Below are 14750 nucleotides of genomic sequence, written 5' to 3'. Positions count from 1 at the left end.
TCTTCCCACAACCTCTTTATTCAAAGAAATATCATCTTGGAAATAATTTGTGTGAAAAATTTACAAATCAAAAATTGACTCACAAGATGATGTTACCATAATCATTCATTTTAACGAGTCTCCTATTTTCTGTATCAGTTTTCTTGATTATAAAATATCAATAATATGAACACACTCTTAATGTAACAGAATATTTAATTACATCTATTTCCCTCAACCCACCAAAGTCATTTAATAATTATATTGGCTGTTTCCACTGATTGGCAGGAGGCTCTTCCACTAATGCCTCCCATGGTTTCCACTGCATTGTTTTTCTCACCAGACTCAGTTCATTTTCAGCCTGATGAATCCCCTCTTCTATCTGACCACCTTGAAGTTGGTCTTCTAATTTTTTAACATCTGGTTCCACTTTAAGCATAGCCAACCTCTCATTTGTAATCTGTTCTGTACACTTTTTATATGCTGCATTTTTAGAGATTTGCTCAAGAACATCAAGGATCTTTGTGTACAGTATTCTTAGCCTCTCATGTGGATTCTCACATGCAGCCAATCCTACAGGACCAGTAGTCTTCTTTGGCACACCTTGTCCCATATTTAATTACTCTTTGCATCCCAGTGCCTAGCTTCATGCCTGCATAAAGTGATAGTAAATGTCTGTTAAATTGAAATGAATCAATAAACATTCTAAAGTAAAAACCAAAACATCACAGCCATAGTAGGGCTTATAGGACATGTTGGAAATCTACTCAACATTTAATTAGTGGTTGCTTGGTAGATTGATATAGAAATTCAATTTTTATCTGATCTGTGAACATAACATTTCTTTTACCAATTAGCCAAATGTGCTATATCAACTAATTGGGGTGAGGTGATTTCTCTCTTTTAATAGATGTACACTTACTCCCATCAATATAGGGTGCTAAAATATTTTCATATTATCCTTTTGTTTTTCATTCTCCAGAAAAGTCATTGTCAGAAGAGAACAAGGATGCAAGCATAAAATTAGTTAAGTGAAAACAAGGTCACCTCTTGGAAATTTTATAAAAACAATGTAATTTTCTCCTGTTTGGCAGAGTTATAATGCTGCCATCACAGGGATCATAAAATTTATAAAAGAATAGGCACATTTATTTGGGGGCAATGCTCTAAAATTTCAAGTGATAGGAAACATGCCAACCTCTAGCATGAATAAACTTTTATCAAAATGTGCTGCATATTTCAGTTTTCTAAATCTGGAATTAAAAAAAACAGGGACCATTTTCTTCAAATGTTGAACAGCATCATGTTTGAGAGAAGACAGTTAATTTAAAACATTAGAGGAAAATTGATGGAGTTGTTAATGGAAAATGGAAGATTACAGCTTTTAGTGACATGTTAGACAAGCACATTTAAACAATTTAAAAGTGCTTTTCCCCCACAGGATCACTTATGTCTCATTTTTGAGTTGTCAATGTCTCTAATTCATTCCAGCTGCTTCTGATTAGTTCATCTTTTTGAAGCAATGCAGTTTCATGGTGATAAGAGAAATGTATCTTTTCTTATGCGTATGCAAAAAACGCTCTCAGCAGTACCCATCAAAGGTCCTTATGATGATCTAAGCTACATTTCAAAGATAAGAGTGACCAAGTAGCCAGGACATCAGAGATGCAGTTTTCAAATGACCAAGCATTTGAGAACTCTATGCACTCCACATCTTAAAAAGCTTCAGGATTTTGCCTAGGAAAGTCTAATCCATGCATCACTCTTAAAAAAAATAAACAGACAAAAAGGTATGTGTGTGTCTGTTATGTTTCAAAGCAAGGAACATGTGACCTATATCTTATTTGATACTAAAGGTACTGTGTCATCCCAAAAGAAAGAAGAGTTCCAAGCTGCTGGAGTGGACCCAAACAAGGAGCCCTGGTGGGTGAATGTCTTGTCGTTTGGAATTAAACAAGCAGAAAGTAGTGAGAGTTTGAATATAAGGTGCCTAAGGACTATAATGTATAACGACAGAACTTTGAACCAGAGCTGTAGAACTCAGTTTTACTGGGTAAGTTTGTCAGTATAGACCTTATAGAAACCATCCCACAGGAGATCACAGGTGACTTGTAGGAGGTGGTTGTGCTCCTATACAATCTGACATGGAAGTTTGGACTAAAAGTTGTCTCTAGAGAAGAAAGGTGGATTCTCAGAGCTAGTGGGGCTAACAAAGGCAACATCAGATCCTCAAAAATATGGCCAAATAATTGTCCTATTCTGTCAAGTGTTAGCATTACTCCCTATCCAAAAACTCTATCATTGTATACCTGGTAAGTACAAATACATTTCCAACCACATTTTCATACTTTCTTTCTTCGTTAAAATCCATTTTCCCATTTTCTGAGAAGGCAGGGAGGCAATTCTGTAAGTCTGTTTTCTCTCTGAGAAAAAAGAGAGACTAGAAAAAAGAACCAGCTCTTTCACCTTCAGAACTAGAGAATGAGCCTCTAACCAGATTACAACATTGGGCAAAAGTTTGATACTATTATTAAGTATATTGATTATATTTTTAAGACACTTTCTATCAGTGCTTCTTGAGAGTGAAACCTAAGGAAGAACCAGACACCTAGTGGCCCTGGCTGAGGTGGAGGCTTTAGCAGAGGGTTAGAAGCATTTCTTATTGGGTGACTGACAATGCATTTTGGAGAAGGAACCAGTATAGTCTGATCCTGAAATGATTTATCCAACAACATAGAGAGAGTGCCTACTGCTCAGTAACCTAGGAAATCAAATGCTAAACCCCATGGTTGAACATAAAACCCACTGAAAATGTGATAGATTAAAGTATGCACATACAGAAGATCAGAAGCTCAGTGTCTGTGCAGTTGTGAGGCTATGTCAATCCTTTCTCTTCTCCCTTTTCTGAAACTCATAATACAACTGGCAGAGAAGCTGTCACTATAAAAATGGTTAGAGATAGATATTACTGGATTTTTTTAGAAGGTGCGGATGAGGTTTAATTTTCCAATATAGCTTTTCCTTTGGGGTACCATTTGGAAAATTGTTTGTATAACTGTGCCTGCTATGAAATGACAACTTTTGCATTTCTTAATGTCTGTTGACCTTCTGCTTTTACAGTGATCATAAGGTGTTTTTGTTGTTACTAATATAGTAATTGTTCTTGATGGATTTCTCCCAGAAAAGCTATCATTTACATCGCTTGATGATGTTGTCACTATTGCACTTTGTGTAATAAGAGAGCTATATAGAGCTATTTGTCTATGTAGACAAAGACACCTGTTTTTCACATTTTCCTGTCCCAAGTACTAATTTTTCTTCTATACTATATACCTTTCTCTAGTGTTATATTAATACCATTCTCACCGGGCATCATATTTAGGCTACTAGGCTTTAAATAATTAAAACATATGTCCTCCAAGTTGACAGTAAAATGTTTTTCCAAAGCTGAAGGACAATAGTAGTTTTTCACCACCCAAACCTTTAATGTATGATCATCAATCCCTAGATTCCAAAAAATTGAAAAAAGTTAGTTAAGCATCAAGACCATTTCAAAGGTTGACAATGAAGACAGAAAAATATTTAGCACTGGAGGCTGGGTGCGGTGGCTCAAGCCTGTAATCCCAGCACTTTGGGAGGCCAGGGCAGGTGGATCATGAGGTCAGGAGATAGAGACCATCCTGGCTAACACGGTGAAACCCCATCTCTACTAAAAATACAAAAAATTAGCCAGGTGTGGTGGAGGGCACCTGTAGTCCCAGCTACTCAGGAGGCTGAGGCAGGAGAATGGCATGAAGCTGGGAGGCGGAGCCTGCAGTGAGCTGAGATTGCATCACTGCACTCCAGTCTGGGTGATAGAGCGAGACTCTGTCTCAAAAAAAAAAAAAAAAAGAAAAGAAAAAGCAAGCAAGCAAGCAAGCACTGGAACTGGGGTTTACCTTGACCTCCTGAAAGAAACAAGATAATGACAGAGCTTGGTCAGCATGTTCCAAGACACCTGACAAAGTTGGGTCTCTTTGGATGTGTATAGCATTCCTTATCCTAGATCCCATTTTTATGACTTCTCCAGACTTGGTAGCATTAAATATTTCTGCATAGAAGATGCTTGGTTCCTGACCAGGAAAGAAAACATTTATCAGTGTAAAGGAATTGTTAGCCAAAATATGAAAATGCTCTATGACTACATAGGTACTGGAATTTAAACTCAGGAGTGTTTGACTCCAAGGCTCAATTTTTGTACCTTGTGTTCTGCTGCTTCTCTAACAATGTGCCTGAAGTGCTATGTGAGGGCCTGCTTGCCATGACTCAAGGAAAAAATGATAGCCAAGGAGAGGGACTGGGCAACAACTAAAGGCTGCTACAATTGTGGTTTGTCAGATGCTGGTTTCTTTGCAATGCCTAGATAGAATGCAGCTGGGAGGCTCTGGACAAATGCAGTATTTATTGTTAGCTATGGCTCACTGCCTATAATTTCTATGTACTCACTTTCCACAATGATATGGAGCTGAGGAATAAGTACCCTTCAAGAATCCTTTTGCCTCCTTTCTTTAAACATTAGGAAAGAGCTGGTCTAAGTAGTCCATTATGCTTCCTGGTACCAGAACTCCAACCTGATCCCACTCAATCATTAGAGCTGAGGGAGTCTTCCAAATGAAAGGCACAACCCCGCTATTCAGTAGTGAACTGCAAAAGAAAATAAATGTAAAATGGGTAGTTGCAGGAGTTGGGAAAGAGTTTTTGTGTCTTTGCCCTTTCTACTGAATGCTCTATCCCTCTGCTCCATCAGGTATTACTTATAATACCTGACACAATGTAAATGCTATATAAATAATTGTTATACTAAATATGGAGGGTCAATTGTATTCTGGCACTTATGTATTTTGTCAGCCCCCCAGGTCCAATTGGCATGATGTCATCAATATGTGCATCAGTGGGACATGTAGCAGCTTGCTCGACTGACCAAAAGTTCTGTAGACTATATTATAAGCAGAGAGCAGGAAAATTTCACATAACCTGGGGCAAGACAGTGAATGTGTTCAAAACTCTAATTTAAAATTGGTAGGATGATATATTTTAGAAACATTTTCATCAATATGATCAAAATTTTAATGATTAGCACTCAAGCTTCGATTTTGTAGAAAATTCACATATGTAAGATGTCTCATTTCCTGATAAAGTCCACTAAATAAAATACATGGAGTGAATTTATTTTTGGATTTTTTTCTCTTTTATTGATACATAATATTTTACATATTTATGGAGTACATGTATTTGTTACATGCACAGAATGTGTAATCATCAAGTCATTGTTTTGAGGTTGCCACCACCTCGAGTGTTTATCATTTTTATTTGTTGGTATGATTTTAAGTTCTCTCTTCTAGTTACTTTGAAATATAAGTAATATTGTTGCTAAGTATGAGTCACCATAGTCTGCTATTAAATATGAGAATTTCTTCTGTCTAACTGTATGTTAGTACTCATAATCAATCTCTCTTCATTCCCCCTTCCTCATCTACTCTTCACAGTCTCTGGTATCTATCATTCTATTCTCTATGTCCGTGAGATCAAATTTTCTAGCCTTCACATATGAGTGAGAAGATATGATATTTGTCTTTCTCTGACTGGCTTGTTTTACTTAACATAACCTCTAGTTTCATCCATGTTGCTGAAAATGACACAATTTTTTTAATGGCTTAATAGTATTCCATTGTGTGTATATACCACATTTTCTTCATCCCATTAGTCTGTTGGTGAGCACTTAGGTTGCTTCCAAATCTTGGCTACTGTGAATAGTGCTGCAATAAACATGTGAGTGCAGGCATCCCTTTGGTATAGCTGATTTCTTTTCCTTTGGATAGATGCCCAGTAGTGAGATTGTTAGATTATATGGCAGTTCTATTTTTACTTTTCTTAAGAAATCTCCATACCATTTTTCATATTGATATACTAATTCACATTTCCACCAACAGCATATAAGAGCTTTTCTCCACATCCTCATTAATATCTGTTATTTGTCTTTTTAATCACAGCCATTCTGACTGGGATAAGATGATATCTCATTGTGGTTTTGATTTACATTTCACTAATGATTAGTGATAATGAGCATTTTTGATATACATGCTGGCCATTTGTATGTTTTCTTTTAAGATACGTCTATTCATGTCATTGGCCCATTTTTAAATGAGATTATTTATTACTCTTGAGTTGTTTGAGTTACTCGTATATTCTGGATATTAGTCACCTGTTGTATGAGTAAATTGCAATTATTTTCTCCCATTCAAGAGGTTGTTCCTTCACTCTTTTTTTTTCTGCACAGAAGAATTTTAGTTTAATTAAATCCCATTGTCTTTTTTTTTTTTTTTTTTTTTTTTTTTTTTTTTTTTTTTGCCTGTGCTTTTGAGGTCTTAGCCATAAAATCTTTGCCTAGACCAATGTCCTGATGAGTTTTCTCTACATTTTCCTCTAGTAGTCTTATAGTTTCAGGTCTTATGTTTAAGTCTTTAATCCATCTTGAGTTGACTTTTGTATGTGGTGAGAGGTAAGAGTTCAGTATCATTATTCTGTATACAGTTATCCAATTTTCCCAGCACAATTTATTGAAGAGTGTCCTTCCTCAAGGACACTGTTTTGGGCAGCTTTGTTGAAGACTGGCTGTAAAAATGTGGATTTATTTCTGGGTTCTTTATTCTGTTTAATTTGTCTGTGCATTTATTTTTATACCAATAGCATGCTGTTTTATTTACTATTACCTTGTAATATATTTTGAAGTCAAGTAGTTTGATGCCTCTAGCTTTGTTCTTTCTGCTTAGTATTGCTTTGGCTATTTGGGCTCTTCTTTGGTTCCATACAAATTTAGGACTGTTTTTACTATTTTTGTCACAAATGACATTAATGTTTTTATAGGACTGCATTGAATTCATAGACTGCTATTTGCAGTGTGGTAATTTCAATGATATTAATTCTTCCAATCTATGAACATGAAATGTCCTTTTTTGTGTGTCTTCTTCAATATTTTTCATCAGGTTTTTTTTTTTTTGAGTTTTAATTGTAGAGATCTCTCACTTCCTTGATTAAATTTTGTTCTTATATTGTTATTTGTAGCTACTGTAAATCGGATTGCCTTCTTGATTTCTTTTTTGGTTATTTCATTGTTGTTATATAAAAATGCTACTGATTGTTATATGTTGATTTTACATCCTGCAAAGTTATTGAATTTTTTAAATCACTTCTAAGAGTTTTTTTGGTGGAGTCTTTGTTTTTCTAGATATACAATTATGTCATCTTCAAAAGGAGACAATTTGATTTCCTCTCTTCCAACCTGGATGCATTTTATTTATTTATTTTTTTTGCTTGATTGTTCAGCTAGGAGTTCAAGTACCATCTTGAATAGGAATGAAGAAAGTGAGCATACTTGTCTCCTTCCAGAGAAAATGTTTTCAACTTTTATCCATTTGGCATAATGTTAGCTGTGAAATTGTCATATATGACCTTTATTATTTTGAGGTGTGGTTCAACCATGCCTAGTTTGTTGAGAATTTTTATCATAAAGAGGTATTGAATTTTATCAAATGCTTTTTCTATGTCTATTAAGATGACAATATAGTTTTTGTTCTTCATTCTGTTGATGTGATATCACTTTTTTTTAATTTCTGTATATGAAATCTTCCTTGCATCCTTTAGATTCTACTTGATTATGTTGTATTATCTTTTTGATGTATTGTTGGATTTGGTTTGCTAATAGTTTGTTGAGGATTTTTGCGTCTATGTTCATCAGAAGTATTCACTTGTAGTTTTCTTTTTAATTGTATCCTTGTCTGGTTTCTGTATTGGAATTATGCAGGCCTTGTAGAATGAGTTAGGGAGAATTCCTTCCTCTTCAATTTTTTAGAATACTTTGAGGAGGGGAATTAATATTTACTCTTTTAATATGTGCTAGAATTCAGCATTGAATCTATCCAGTATTGAGCTCTTCTTTGTTTGGAGAATTTTAATTACTGAGTCAGTCTCACTACTTGTTATTGGGCTCTCAGGTTTTCTAGCTCTTGTTGATTTATTCGTGGTAGGTTATGTTTCCAGGGATTTATCCATTTCCTCTAGGTTTTTCTATTTGTTAGTGTATAGTTATCACAGTCTCTGATGATCTTTTGTGTTTCTGTGTTATCAATTGTAGTGTCTCCTTTTTCATTTCTGATTTTGTTTGTCTTTTTGTTAGTCTAGTTAAAAGTTTCTCAATTTTTTAAACTTTTTAAAAAACCAACTTTTCACTTCATTAATTTTTTGTATTTTTTTAAGTCTCTGTTTAGTTGTCCTCTGATCTTTATTTTTTTTTTTTTTCTGTTAATTTTGGGTTTGGTTTGTTCTTGCTTTTGTAGTTCCTTGAAGTGCATCATTAGATTATTTAAAATCTTTCTGTTTTGTTGATATAGGTGTTTATTACTATAAACACCACTCTTAGCACAGCTTTTGCTGTGTCCCACAGATTAGTATGTTGTGTTTCCATTTTCATTTTTTCAATAATTTTTTTGATTTTCATTTTCTTTATTCACCCAATAGTTCTTTAGGAATGTTGTTTAATTTCCATATATTTGTATAGTTTTCAAAATCTTCCTTGGTAATGATTTTTAGTTTTGTTCCATTGTGGTCTAAGAAGATACATGATATGATTTTGATATTTTAAAAATTTTGAGACTTGTTTAGTGGCCTAATATATGATCAATTCTGGAGAATGTTCCATGGACTGATGAGATAAATGTATTCTGCAGCTGTTGGATATAATGTTCTGTAAATACCTGTAAGGTCCATTTGGTTTGAAGTCTAATTTAAGTCCAATGTTTAGTGCTGATTTTGTGTGTAGTTGATCAGTCTAATGCTGAGTGGGGATCATATATCTTTCTTTAGATCAAGTGATATTTTCTTTATTAATCTGGGTGCTCCAGTGTTGGGTGCCTGTATATTTAGAATTATATCCTCTTACTCAATTGGTCCATTTATTATTATAAAATAACTTTTGCTTTTTAAAGACTGTTTTTGACTTAAATTCTGTTTTATCTGAGTATATCTACTCCTGCTTGCTTTTGGTTTTCATTGGCATGGAATATCTTTTTCCATCTCTTCATATTCAGTCTATATGTACCTTTAGAGGTAAAGTGTTTCCTATTGGCAGCATATATTTGGATACTGTTTTTTAAAAATACATATGTAGCCAATCTATATCTTTCAAGTGGAGAATTTAATTTACTTCCATTCAGAGTTCCTATTGATACGTGAGACTTTGTTCCTGTTATATTTTGTTTCCTAGTTGTTTCATATGTCCTTTTTTCCTTCCTTTTTCACCTGTTTCGTCTTGCATATATTTTTAAAATTAAAAAAATTATTTTAATTTTTTTGAGTACATAATAGGGGTATATATTTATGGGGTATGTGAGATGTTTTGCTACAGGCAGTGCATACTAATCACATCATGTAAATGGAGTATCCATCTCCTCCAGCATTTATCCATTGTATGACAAATGGTCCACTCTCGCTTGGTTATTTGAAAATGTAAAATGAAATTATTATTATAGTCACCCAGTTGTGCTATCAAATACGAGGTTTTATTCGTTCTTTCTATCGATTATTGTTGAACCCATTAACCATTCCCACCTATCCACCAGCCCCCATCTATACTTCCTAGCTCTGATAACCATCTTTCAACTCTTTATCTCCACGAGTTCAACTGCTTTGATTATTAGGTCTTACAAATAAGTGAGAACATGCAATATCTGTATTTCAGTGCCTGGCTTATTTAACTTAGCATAATGACCTCCAGTTCCATCTGTGTTGTTGTAAATGATAGGATCTCATTCTTTTTATGGTTGAATAGTACTCCATTGTGTATATGTACAACATTTTCTTTATTCACTCATCTGTTAATAGACACTTAGGTTGCTTCCAAAATCTGGCTGTTGTGAACAGTGCTGCAACAAAAATGGAAATGAAGATTGTTTTTATTACGTTATACTTTAAGTTCTGGGATACATGTGCAGAATATGCAGGTTTGTTACATAGATATACAAGTGCCATGGTGGTTTGCTGCACTCATTAACCCATCATCTACTTTAGGTTTTTCTCTCAGTGCTATCCCTCCCCTAGCCCTGCACCCCCCGACAGCACCGCTGTGTGATGTTCCCCTCCCTGTGTCAATGTGTTCTCATTGTTCAACTCCAACTTATGCGTGAGAACATACGGTATTTGGTTTTCTGTTCCTGTGTTAGTTTGCTGGGAATGATGGTTCCCAGCTTCATCCACGTCCCTGCAAAGGATATGAACTCATCCTTTTTATGGGTGCATAGTATTCCATGGCATATATGTGCCAGATTTTCTTTATCCAATCTACCATCAATGGGCATTTGGGTTGGTTCCAAGTCATTGCTATTGTGAACAGTGCTGCAATAAACATATATGTGCATGTGTCTTTATAGTAGAATGATTTATAATCCTTCCAGTATATACCCAGTGATGGTATTTCTGGGTCAAATGGTATTTCTAGATCTTTGAGGAATTGCCACACTGTCTTCCACAATGGTTGAATTAATTTACACTCCCACTAACAGTGTAAAAGTGTTCCTGTTTCTCCAAATCTTCTCCAGCATCTGTTGTTTCCTGACTTTTTAATGATCACCATTCTAACTGGTGGGAGATGGTATCCCATTGTGGTTTTGCTTTGCATTTATCTAATGACCAGTGATGATGAGATTTTTTTCATGTTTGTTGGCTACATAAATGTCTTCCTTTGAGAAATGCCTGTTCATATCCTTCACCCACTTTTTGATGGGGTTGTTTGCTTTTTTCTTGTAAATTTGTTTGAGTTCTTTGTAGATTCTGGATATTAGCCCTTTGTCAGATAGATTGCAAAAATTTTCTCCCATTTTGAAGGTTGCCTGTTCACTCTGATGAAAGTTTCCTTTGCTGTGCATAAGCTGTTTACTTTAATTAGATTCCATTTGTCAATTTTGGCTTCTGTTGTCGTTGCTTTTTGTGTTTCAGTCATGATGTCTTTGCCTATGCCTATGTCCTGAATGGTATTGCCTTGGTTTTCTTCTAGGGTTTTTATGGTTTTAGGTCTTACGTTTAAATCTTTAATTGATCTTGAGTTAATTTTTGTATAAGGTGTAAAGAAGGGGTCCAGTTTCAGTTTTCTGCATATGGCTAGCCAGTTTTCCCAATACCATTTATTAAATAGGGAATCCTTTCCCCATTGCTTGTTTTTGTCAGGTTTGTCAAAGACCAGATGGTTGTAGATGTGTGGCATTATTTCTGAGGCCTCTTTTCTGTTCCATTGGTCTATATATCTCTTTGGTACCAGTACCATGCTGTTTTGGTTACTGTAACCTTATAGTATAGTTTGAAGTCAGGTAGTGTGATGTCTCCAGCTTTGTTCTTTTTGCTTAGGATTCTCTTGGCTATACAGGCTCTTTTTTGGTTCCATGTGAAATTTAAAGTATTTTTTTTTCTAATTCTGTGAGGAAAGTCAATGGTAGCTTGATGGGGATAGTATTGAATCTATAAATTACTTTGGGTATTATGACCATTTTCACAATATTGATTCTTTTTATCTGTGAGCATGAAATGTTTTTACATTTGTTTGTGTCCTCTCTTATTTCCTTGAACAGTGGTTTATAGTTCTCCTTGAAGTAGTTCTTCATATACCTTGTAAATTGTATTCCTAGGTATTTTATTCTCTTTGTAGCAATTATGAATGGGCATCCACTCATGATTTGGCTATCTGTCTGTCTATTTTTGGTGTATAGGAATGCTTGTGATTTTGCACATTGAATTTGTATCCTGAGACTTTGCTGAAGTTGCTTATCAGCTTAAGGAGATTTTGGGCTGAGACGATGGGGTTTTCTAAATGTACAGTCATGTCATCTGCAAACAGAGACAATATGACTTCCTCTCTTCCTATTTTAATACACTTTATTTCTTTCTCTTGCCTGATTGCCCTGTTTTGAACTTCCAATACTGTGTTGAATAGGAGTGGCTAGAGAGGGCATCCTTGTCTTGTGCTAGTTTTCAAAAGGAATGCTTCCACCTTTTGCCTATTTGGTTTTATATTGGCTGTGTGTTTGTCATAAATACCTCTTATTATTTAGAACTACGTTCCAACAATACCTAGCTTATTGAGAGCTTGTAGCATGAAAAGTTGTTGAATTTTATTAAGACTTTTTTTGCCTCTGTTGAGATAATCATGTAGTTTTTGTCATTGGTTCTGCTTATGTGATGGATTACGTTTGTTGATTTGCATATGCTGAAACAGCCTTGCAACCCTGGGATGAAGCCAACTTGATTGTGGTGCATAAGCTTTTAGATATGCTTCTGGATTCAGTTTGAGGGTGTTTTATTGAGGATTTTTGCATCGATGTTCATCAGGGATATAGGCCTGAAATTTTCTTTTTTGGTTCATCTCTGCCAGATTTTGGTATCAGAATGATGCTCGCCTGAAAAAATGAGGTAGGGAGGAGTCGCTGTTTTTCTGTTGTTTGGAATAGTTTCAGAAGTAGTGGTGCCAGCCCCTCTTTGTACCTCCAGTAGAATTTGGCTATGAATCCATCTGCTCCTGGGCTTTTTTCAGTCAGTAGGCTATTAATTACTGCCTCAATTTCAGAACTTGTTATTGGTCTATTCAGGGATTTGACTTCTGTCTGGTTGTCTTGGCAGGGTGTAGGTGTCCAGGAATTTATCCATTTGCGCTAGGTTTTCTAGTTTATTTGCATAGAGGTGATAATAGTATTCTCTCATGGTAGTTTGTATTTCTATGGAATCAGTGGTGATACCTCCTTTATTATTTTGTATTGTATCTATTTGATTCTTCTCTCTTTTCTTCTTTATTAGTCTGGCTAGTAGTCTCTCTATTTTCTTAATCTTTTCAAATAACCAGCTCCTGGACTCTGATTTTTTGAAGGGTTTTTTGTGTCTCTATCTCCTTCATTTCTGCTCTGATCTTAGTTATTGCTTGTCTTCTGCTAGCTTTTGAATTTTTTTGCTCTTACATCTCTAGTTGTTTTATTTTCTTTTAATTTATTTATTATTATTATACTTTAAGTTCTAGGGTACATGTGCATAACGTGCAGGTTTGTTACATATGTATACTTGTGCCATGTTGCTGTGCTGCACCCATCAACTCGTCAGCACCCATCAACTCGTCATTTACATCAGGTATAACTCCCAATGCAATCCCTCCCACCTCCCCCCTCCCCATGATAGGCCCCGGTGTGTGATGTTCCCCTTCCTGAGTCCGAGTGATCTCATTGTTCAGTTCCCACCTATGAGTGAGAACATGCGGTGTTTGGTTTTCTGTTCTTGTGATAGTTTGCTAAGAATGATGGTTTCCAGCTGCATCCATGTCCCTACAAAGGACACAAACTCATCCTTTTTTATGGCTGCATAGTATTCCATGGTGTATATGTGCCACATTTTCTTAATCCAATCTGTCACTGATGGACATTTGGGTTGATTCCAAGTCTTTGCTATTGTGAATAGTGCCGCAATAAACATACGTGTGCATGTGTCTTTATAGCAGCATGATTTATAATCCTTTGGGTATATACCCAGTAATGGGATGGCTGGGTCATATGGTACATCTAGTTCTAGATCCTTGAGGAATCGCCATACTGTTTTCCATAATGGTTGAACTAGTTTACAATCCCACCAACAGTGTAAAAGTGTTCCTATTTCTCCACATCCTCTCCAGCACCTGTTGTTTCCTGACTTTTTAATGATCGCCATTCTAACTGGTGTGAGATGGTATCTCATTGTGGTTTTGATTTGCATTTCTCTGATGGCCAGTGATGATGAGCATTTTTTCATGTGTCTGTTGCCTGTATTAATGTCTTCTTTTGAGAACTGTCTGTTCATATCCTTTGCCCACTTTTTGATGGGGTTGTTTGTTTTTTTCTTGTAAATTTGTTTGAGTTCTTTGTAGGTTCTGGATATTAGCCCTTTGTCAGATGAGTAGATTGCAAAAATTTTCTCCCATTCTGTAGGTTGCCTGTTCACTCTGATGGTAGTTTCTTTTGCTGTGCAGAAGCTCTTTAGTTTAATGAGATCCCATTTGTCAATTTTGGCTTTTGCTGCCGTTGCTTTTGGTGTTTTAGACATGAAGTCTTTGCCCATGCCTATGTCCTGAATGGTACTACCTAGGTTTTCCTCTAGGGATTTTATGGTATTAGGTCTAACATTTAAGTCTCTAATCCATCTTGAATTAATTTTTGTATAAGGAGTAAGGAAAGGATCCAGTTTCAGCTTTCTACTTATGGCTAGCCAATTTTCCCAGCACCATTTATTAAATAGGGAATCCTTTCCCCATTTCTTGTTTCTCTCAGATTTGTCAAAGATCAGATGGCTGTAGATGTGTGGTATTATTTCTGAGGACTCTGTTCTGTTCCGTTGGTCTATATCTCTGTTTTGGTACCAGTACCATGCTGTTTTGGTTACTGTAGCCTTGTAGTATAGTTTGAAGTCAGGTAGCATGATGCCTCCAGCTTTGTTCTTTTGACTTAGGATTGTCTTGGAGATGCGGGCTCTTTTTTGGTTCCATATGAACTTTAAAGCAGTTTTTTCCAATTCTGTGAAGAAACTCATTGGTAGCTTGATGGGGATGGCATTGAATCTATAAATTACCTTGGGCAGTATGGCCATTTTCACGATATTGATTCTTCCTATCCATGAGCATGGTATGTTCTTCCATTTGTTTATGTCCTCTTTTATGTCACCGAGCGGTGGTTTGTAGTTCT

General features: G+C 35.7%; 1 pseudogene; it reads right to left on the bottom strand.

Moving 5' to 3' along the window:
• Nucleotides 1-238: 238 nt before the first annotated feature.
• Nucleotides 239-592, bottom strand: LOC123573105 (NADH dehydrogenase [ubiquinone] 1 alpha subcomplex subunit 5 pseudogene; annotated as a pseudogene).
• Between the last annotated feature and the right edge of the window lie 14158 nt (nucleotides 593-14750).

The sequence above is a fragment of the Macaca fascicularis genome, chromosome 4 (genome assembly GCF_037993035.2).
Source record: "Macaca fascicularis isolate 582-1 chromosome 4, T2T-MFA8v1.1".
Lineage (NCBI taxonomy): Eukaryota > Metazoa > Chordata > Mammalia > Primates > Cercopithecidae > Macaca > Macaca fascicularis.
The sequence above is the reverse complement of the archived record's forward strand: the minus strand, read 5'-3'. Positions and strand labels throughout refer to the sequence as shown.